General features: G+C 46.0%; 1 protein-coding gene across 1 annotated transcript in view; it reads left to right on the top strand.

Moving 5' to 3' along the window:
• Window positions 1–8,601: 8,601 nt before the first annotated feature.
• Window positions 8,602–9,246, top strand: part of Smad9 (SMAD family member 9) — a 78,036-nt gene continuing 77,391 nt past the window's right edge. The window contains exon 1 of the mRNA XM_008847123.3: window positions 8,602–8,725. The gene's annotated coding sequence lies outside the window, so the exon portion shown is untranslated. The remainder of the gene's footprint in view (window positions 8,726–9,246) is intronic.

The following is a 9,246-nucleotide window of genomic DNA, read 5'->3' as shown; positions in this document are numbered from 1 at the left end:
CACACACACACACACACACACACACACACACACACCACACACAGGGTTCAGGGCAGAAAGATTATAAAAGCCAGAGGTGGTGCACGAATACAAAGAAACCATATTTTCCAGATACAGCAAGTCACCTATGAACCCACAGCTCTTGTGACAGCATGCACAAGACCTGTGTAAGCCCGAGTCAGCAAAAACCCATCAGGGAGGGAGAAGGTAGGCAAGAAGCCCAGCCCTAGATGAGTTATTGGCAATTGATAACTGCTGGGTGATGGAGAGTCAGTTTTAAGGATGTGATGCCAGGTAAGTTGACAAGGCTCCAGGGTATGAACCCACACCGAAGAGCATTTGAGGAACACAAATTAGACACAATAGACCTTAAAAAGAACTGGGATGGGAGAGAAGGCTCAGTGTTCAAGAGCACTGGTTGCTCTTGCAGAGGACTTGGGTTCTGTTCCCAGCACCACCCACATAGCTGCTTACAACCATCTGTAACTCATGTTCCATAGGATCTGACGTCCTCTTCTGGCCTCTATGGGCATTGCATGCATGGGCACTTACATGCAGGCAAAATACTCATACACATAAAAATAAACCAAAAATTTTTTTAAAGAACAGAGGACATGAGAGGGAATAGGGACATGGGGGTTCTGAGAAGAAATGGGGTTCTAAGAAAGGGGGTCTGAATATGATCAAAATACATTGTATGAAAATTCCCAAAAATCAATAAAAATTATTTTTAAAGTTATGAAGAAGAACCAAATGGAAGTTGTGGAGCGGCAAAATAAAATAACAAAAAACTTGGTGGATAAGCTGAAAAAAAGCAAAAATGGAAAAGAGAGGCAAGAATCAGCAAGCTGGAGGGCAGACCAAAGTGGAAACTAACAAAAACAAAACAGAGTCCCAGGCAACTGTAGGACTGAAGAGACTCATGCTGTCATCAGAACCCTGGGGCTGTGAGAGAACTTGAGGAAATAATATGAAAACTTTCCAAATGTGGCAAGACACCTAAATCTACACATCAGGTTCCTCTCATCAAGTGTGTATTATGCTGGTTGGTTGGTTTCTGATGCTGAAGAGGAGCCCCAGGCATTGCTGCTACAGAAGTGCTCTACTGGTGAGCTACACCCCCAACTACATTCAGATTCTTTGAAGAATCAACTCAGATACCTAAGCCAAGATGCATCACACTCACATGATGAAGGCACCACTGAATATGCTTGTGAGGGCATTTCTAGAGAAAATTAAAGGGGGAAGACCCACTCTGAAAGTGGGTGGTGCAGCCTCATGGATATAGTAAGAGGGGAACAGAAGAGACCCCAGAGCTCCAGCATTTCCTTTGTCTCTGCTTCCTGCCCTGAGATGCTCAGTCATGCCTCTCCTCCATGAAAGACTGCCCCTTCTGAGCTATGAGCCAGAATGAACGCTTGCTCTAAGTTGCTATGTCAGGTCACTGTGACCACTAATTTGGTCATAGTGATAGAAAAATAATCAACACTTCAAAACATTTGGAAAAATATTGAAAGCAGCCAGAAAAACCTGACAACTTATCTGTACAGAAAAACTCTTAGAATGACAGTAAATGTATATCAGAAATCACAGAGGTCAAAAGAGTGTGGCACAATATTTTCAAGTGCCAAAAGAAAGGAAAAGCAGGGCTTGGGAGATAGCTCAGTGTGTAAAGTGCTTGTTGTGCATACATGAAGGCCTGAGTTCAAATCCTCATGTGTGGTGCACATTTGTAGTCCCAGTACTGGGGAGGCAGAGACAGACAGATCTGTGGGGCTCCCAGGTCAGCCAGCTAGCTTAATCCACTAGCTGCAGCCAGTGAGAGAGACTATCTCAAAAAACAAAATGGTACGTACCTGAGGAACAACACCCAAGATTGACCTCTGGCCTACACACACACCAGCACAATGTATATATACACCTGCATACACGTGAACATAGACACACACCACTTCTAATTTCTCCAGAGGGAAGATAGTATGGCTTCCCTCTACATTGCTATGAACTTGGGGTACTAAAAGCCAAATGTGACCCCAAGCTCAGGATCCATTACTGTGACTTTTTCTTTTATTGTATATTTAACACAGTTTTGATAAGTATTTACCATATCCAAGCCATTATTCTAGCTGTTGGAAGTAACAAGACCAGACTGTCCATTTCTTTTCAAAATTACATTTAATTGGAGGGAAGAGACACTAATGAAATAACTAAACCTATGCCACTTTGCAACAACATTGTTCACTATAAATAATGAAATGTGACCAATGAATTTTTTTTTGTTTTTTTATGTGTATGAGTGTTTTGCCTGCATGTATGTAAGTGTACCACATATGTATAATGCCCATGGCGGCCAAGAGAGGGCATCAGATTCCCTGGAACTGGAGTTAAGGATGGTTGTCGGCCATCATATGGGTGCTGGGAACCAAACCTGGGTCCTCTGCAAGAGAAGTCAGTGTTCTTAACTGCTGAGCCATCTCTCCAGTCTTTTATTTCTTGATCTTTTTGAGACAGGGTATCACTATGTAGCCTTGGCTGGCCTGGAATTTGCAGTATAAACCAGGCTGGCCTGAAACCCAGAGATCTGCCAGCCTTTGCCTCTCAAGTGCTGAGATTAAAGGTGTGTGTCATCACACCCAGCAGATCTATGAAATCTGGATGGAGTCCAACCTAGACAGGGATGACAACGAAGGCCTTATTTAGGATGTGACACGAAGCAGAGATGTGGAGGGAAAGCCAGGTGGTAATGAAGCTAGAGAGGAAGCAGGAACCTTGAGAAGAAGCCCACATGAAAATTCAACCGAGAGTCAGCGACAGTAGAAGTCTTTCCATTTAACTAGGTGGAATATTTTCTATTCTTTTTTAAAAATCTGTGTTGTATTTATTCATTTATTGATTTAGTTTATTCATATACTTTGTGGGAAGCCAGGCATGGTGGCACACACCTGTATCTCAGTACTCTGGAGGCTGATGCAGAAGAATTCTGAGTTAAAAGCCAGCCTGGGCTGTACATGGAGAACTTGTCTTAAAACAAAAACATCCCCAAAACTTAGTGGGTTTGTTAAAGGCAGCAGAGCCACAAAAAAAGTGAAAATCAAATCAGGAAAAGAAAAACACACACACACACACACACACACACACACACAAGGGGATGGAGAGATGGCTCAACTGACAAGAGCTAATAAAATAATACTCTTGCAAAGGTTCCAGGTTCAACTTCCATCACCCACATGGTGGCTCACAACCATCTGTAACTCCAGTTCCCGGGAATTACAACGCTGTCTTCTGGTCTCCACCGGCATTGCATGCGTGTGCACTTACATGCCTGTAGGCAAAACACTCATACACATAAAACCTTTTTTTTAAAAGACACACAAAATAATAATAGACTTGTGAGGTGACTTCAAAAGAAACAATCAGGGCTAGAGAGTTTAGTTGGCTCAGCAGTTAAGAGTACTGGATGCTCTTGAAGAGGACGTAAGTTCAATTCCAGCACCCACATGGCAGCTAACAACCATCCATAACTCTGGTTCCAAGGAATCTGATGCCCTCTTCTGACCTCTGTGGGCACTGCACAATATGGGTGCACTTACATACTTGTAGGCAATACACTCACACATAAAATAAAAATAATAAATTAGGAGCTAGAAAGATGGCTCAGCAGTTAAGAGCACTGACTGCTCTTGCAGAGGACCCGGGTTTGATTCCCAGCACCCACATGGTGGCTACAAACCGTCCTTAACTCCAGTTCCAGAGGAATCCAAAGCCCTCTTCTGACCTCTGTGGCATTGCATGACACGGGTGCACTCACATACATGCAGGCAATATACTCATATACATACATGTAAAACAAAAATAAAATATTTTTTTAAAAAATAATACTTTAAAAAAAAAACAATTAAAAAAAAAAAAAGCAGCCTACTAAGTAACATATTTTTAAATCTTTTGTCTGGATAAGGGACTAATATCCAGAACACAAGGAATCCCCACAACTCAACAGAAAAAAACCCAAAGCCAAACAAATAGAAAACTAGGCAAAGCAGTTCAATAGAGAATTCTCCAAGACAACATACAAATGATAGCAAGCATATGAAATGATGCTCAGCAGACTAAGCATGCGAGCAATGCAAATCAAAGCAACAGTGAGGCATGGCCTCACACCCAATAGGAGGGCCACAATCAAAAGAACAGAAAAGAGATGTGTAGTCAAAGAAGTCAGACTTTTTACACTGTTGGTGAATGTGGTCTAGCCATGATGGAAAACATTATGGAGGTTTCTTCAAACTATTAAAAATGCCATTACCATTGATTCAGTAACCACACATTTTGGTATGTATCTGCAGAACCTTTTTTTTTTTTTTTTAATGTGTATGACTGTTTTGCTGGCATGTGTGCAAATGCACCAGTGTTGTGCAGTGCCCATGGAGGCCAGAAAAGGGCATCAGATCCCCTGGAACTGGAGCAATGAGCTGCTGTTACCGGCCATGTGGGTGCCGGGAACTAACCCAGGTCCTCTGCAAGAGCAGACAGTGCCCTTAACTGCTGAGCCATCTCTCCAGCCCCTCAAAGCAGAATCTTGAAAAACAACTTTTTTTATTACTATGTAGCTCAGGCAGGCTTTGAATTCATCACCATCCTACCTCAGAGTGCTGGGGTTACAGGAGTTTGCCACCACAGGTGGCTTTGAGGCAGAACTTGAAGAGATATTTGTACATACATCTTGTGGTCACAGTATTGTTATCACAACAGCCACAAGTAGAAGCTACCCAACTGCCCATTGACCACTGAATGGTAAAAGAAAATGTGGCATACACGCAATGGAATATTACACAGCCTTAAAAATATGACAATTTCATGCTCTATGACTGAACCTTGAGCACATTGTATGCTAAGCAAAATAAGCCAATCACGCAGACAAACATGTATGAGTCTGATTATGTGCAGCACCCAGCATTGTCCAAGTCATAGAAAGAGAAGATGGAAAGATGGTGCTAAGGGCAAAGGAAAGAGGGATGAGGAATCAGCACTTAATGGGCACAGAGTTTCACTTTTGCAAGATGGAAAAATTTTAAAGATCTAATCAATGTAAATGTATCAATACTACTGAACTATACACTTGAACATAGGTAAGATGGTTAAAAAAATGTCAGTGCCATCTAGCTTCTAAAATGGTTCCCAGATAACATCATTATATAACAATTTGAATAAATGAATTTGATTAATTCCAATGATAATCTGTGTTTTAGCTGCCTTTCAGTTGCTATAATACAACACCAGTACCAAGGCACTTTATACAAGGAAGAGTTTATTTGGGTTTACAACTCCAGAGGGATGAGTCCATCATGGTGGGGAGGCATGGCAGGAGGCATCCAGAGCAGTTAGCTGAGTGATGTACTCACATCTTCAAGCTGGCACAGGAAACAGAGAGAGACAAGCTAGAAGTAGGTCAAGGCTATGAGACTCTCAAAGCCCACCTCCAGTTATCTACCTCCACAAACACCACCACCAACTGACCAAATATTCAAATACTTGGAGCCTATACAGGGCATTCCTCAACTCAAACCATCACAATCTGAATTTAATATATAATAAGGATACATTTCAAATATTCTAAAAGAATGAAGTTCTTGAATTGATAGCTGAAGGTCACTGGTGACTTCTAAGAACATTGGAACAGCCCTGATGGTGCAGATGGTGCAGAAGGCATATGCCCTGTGCAGGGGAATCAAGAGCCAAGACAGGAGAGGCAGGTACCACCACCTGGTGAGAACTGGACAGAATGAGAGATGCTGAATGAGTGGGAGGAGTGGGAGGTAAAAACCCAGAGGTACCTAGTCAGGCTTAGCTCACAGATGTTTTCTTCAGCCTGCACTTAAAAAAATATGAGGCCAGGCGTGGTGGCTCACGCCTTTAATACCAGCAGTCAGGAGGCAGGGGTAGGTGGATCTCTGAGTTCGAGGCCAGCCTGGTCTCCATAGTGAATCCAGGACACAGCTGGGGCTACAAGGAGACCCTGTCTCAAAAAGACCGAAAAACCAAAAAGAAAAAAAACTGAGCCTTTTTAAACAATATCAGTACTTTTCCCTGTATCTTAGTGCTGCAAGTACATCGGTATCGTGTGTGTGTGTGTGTGTGTGTGTGTGTGTGTGTGTGTGTGTAAGCATGGAGGTCAGAGGGCATTTTGCTGGAGTTCGTTCTCTCATTCCACAGTGTGGAGTCTAGGGATCAAAGTCAAGTCGTCAGGCTTATGCAGAGTGTGTTTTACTGGAGAAGCTATCTCACCAGCCCAGAAAGATTTTTTTCAATTTATGATTATTACTGTGTGGGGTATGCACAAAAATGTGCATGCCACAGTGTACATGTAGAGGTCTGAGGACAACGTTGTGGAGTTAGTTCTCTCCTTCCACCTTTTTGTGGGGTCAGGTTGCCAGGCCTGTGCGGCAAGGTCTTTTGCCAGCTGAGCCATCTTTTTGGCCTAATATTTTTTAATTGTAAAATTTTCCATAAAATTCTGGATGTCTGTTAGCTCTTGGAAATATATCCTAGTTCTTACAGGGCAACAGCAAGCTAAAGCTGGCATCAGCAGCTGCCTGTAGATGGAACCTAGTGTACACCCTACTCTTTCTCAGAGGAGCAAGTGACCACATATTTTCATTCCCAACCTGACCCTGACATAGAACTGTAAGGTATGGGTTATCTTTCTACCTCTGGAGGTTTATTGCTTTAGACTGTTGGGGTGCATGCATGTGTGCCTGTGTTTCTGGGCACTGACTACAGGACTCTTGCACATGCCAGGCAGGTGCTCCACCAAAGAACTACATCCTGAGTCTTCCCTCTGTTTCAAAGGCTTTACTTTTTTCCTCCCATTCCTTGCATGGGTGCAGCTTCTGCCTGTTTGCTTTCCCCTCACTCTAGCATCTGTTTAATTTTGGAAGCTGCTGTCACCTCCATAGATACGTTCCAAAGCTCCATCTCTCTCCTAATCACTTTTCTCACATCCTAACCACACACCAAGCGTGTCATTCAGTCAGCAGATCTTTACCCAGCTCCTATGATATGCCAAACTCAGCTCAGGCTATGTGGACAGCTGTAACTGGCATTGTTATAGAAGACACAGCCAAAACAAACAGGTTATATAACAACACTCAGTGATGCTGCTACAGAGGAAAAAGGCAAACAGCCAATAAACTGGGGGTAGGGAGTGACTTTGCAGAGCAGAAGGTGATTTCGTATCATTATTCCTCCCCAAAGCAGCTTCTGGCTTCCCAACATTGATTTCTTCCAAATACAGCACTTTTCTTCCATCTTTGCTTCTCGATTCCCCACATTCCATTGATTTTCCCTTCCAAGTGTCCACAAAATGCATTGTTCTTGGTTTCTAGAATCTTGCAGACCCTGTTTTGTGGTGAAGGCTTTTCATCTCCAGCCTAGGTGTTGTCACAGCTTCTTGTCCGCCTCCTCACCTCTTACTGCCTCACCTCTTACTGCCTCCGACTCTACTTCCACTTGGTCACCAGTGTTGGTCATCCTTCCCGGAACATTTGCTGTGGCATTGAGCTCAAACACTACAATTCCCTTGGATTCCAGAAAGACAGTGAGGAGTGCTGGTTTGCTGCTTAGGCTCTGGACTCAGGCTAAGTGGAGTTTGAATTCTGGGTCAGCCCCTGGGGAAGTTAATTTGTGCCCCAGGCTCTTCAACTGTAAAACAAAAATAATAAATCTCATCTTGTGAGATGCATGAGTGTGGAACTCGAGGGCACATGTGCAACACTCACCAAATTTTGGGTCAGGGGAACTTCACTGTAAACACTTGTTTGCTCTTCACTGCCAAATTGACCACCCATCCTTTTCTTGTCTCGGTCCCTAAGTGTTTGTTATGAATGAACTACCTACCATGCAACCTTCTTTTTCTTACTCATGCAACGGGTTTGATAGTTGAGATGTCTAGTCTCCAAACCTTAGTAGGTTATGCACACAGTAGCCATTCTGGCCCACCTTTATGATCTGTATCACAGCACTTGGCCGGACACTCTGCCACCAGGCCATTTCCTAAGTGGCATTTCGCAGTGAGTTCTGGGAGTGCACAGTGACCTCAAGAGGCCAGCTACCTAGGGGACAGCCAGGCCGCTGGGCAAGAAGGATGTACATTAACATTGCTGTGTGCCCATGAAGTTGCATCTTATTAGATTAGCTAATATTACATGCTTGGTAAAGAAATCACAACCCACTACTCGCCACTCACAGTACCAGTGCAAACCATGTTCATGGCGCTGTCAGGGGGTAGGGGCGAACCTCACTCCGAAAAGCAAAAAAGAAGCAAACGGCTAGGGGGTGGTCACCGGGACCACAACACAGGTTCGGGAGAGTTCCACGGGTTGGTGGTCCTGGTATGTGTCTCTGGCTGCAGGTGGACGGGACAAGTTCAAGGGCCGCAAGGAGAGGCACGGGGGCGGGCAGGGCCTGGCGGGGCGGCGGAGGGGCCCAGCGCGGCGGGCTGCGGCCCCTCCTGGCCAGCGGGGCGGGCGCAGGGCTGGCGGCGCTCCAGGACCGCGCACTAATACTGGCTAGGAGGCTTGGCGGCTCCAGTCTGACTGACGCCGGCTGGGGCCGCTGTCTGGTCCCCGCCACCGCCGCCGGGCCCTGCAGCAGCCGCGCGCAGCGGGAGAGTGCGCAGCGCTCGTAGCGGGACCCGGCGCGGGGCGGGCGGCCCGAGGGAGGGGCACGGCAGGTAAGAAATGCCCCCCGCGGCCGTGGGTGTGGGCGCGCAGCAGTTTCCCTCGCCCCGGGAAGTTCCTGAGGTCGGAGGGCGCGCGGCTCGGCTCTTTGTACCGCGGGTCGGAGCTGTGCTCCGGGGAGCCGGGCTGGCGCTGGGCCGAGGCAGCCGCTGGGCACCCGGGACCCATCGGAGGACGCGTGGTCCTCGCGTGGCTGGAGGCCCCGGGGCGTGGGCAGGGATGCGTACCCGGGCACCCAGCGACCGAGTGCAGCCCGCGGAGTCCCGCTCCAGAGAGGGCTGGACAGTGGGGACCGTAGAGGGGCGTGTGTGCGCGTGCGTGTGCGTGTGTGTCTGTGTCTGTGTCTGTATGTCTGTATGTGTCTGTGTAACTGTCTCTGAGTGTGAGAAAGTGTGTGTGTGTGTGTGTGTGTGTGTGTGTGTGTGTGTGTGTGTGTGTCTATGCCTATGAATCTGTGTGTGTGTAGCAGGGTGAACCAGGAGGTTCAGATGGTGACTGGTCAGACCCCCTACAC

Source organism: Nannospalax galili, unplaced genomic scaffold, assembly GCF_000622305.1.
Source record: "Nannospalax galili isolate Female #2095 unplaced genomic scaffold, S.galili_v1.0 scaffold1283, whole genome shotgun sequence".
NCBI classification, from domain to species: domain Eukaryota; kingdom Metazoa; phylum Chordata; class Mammalia; order Rodentia; family Spalacidae; genus Nannospalax; species Nannospalax galili.
Note: the sequence above shows the minus strand (reverse complement) of the source record. Positions and strands in the feature narration are given on the sequence as shown.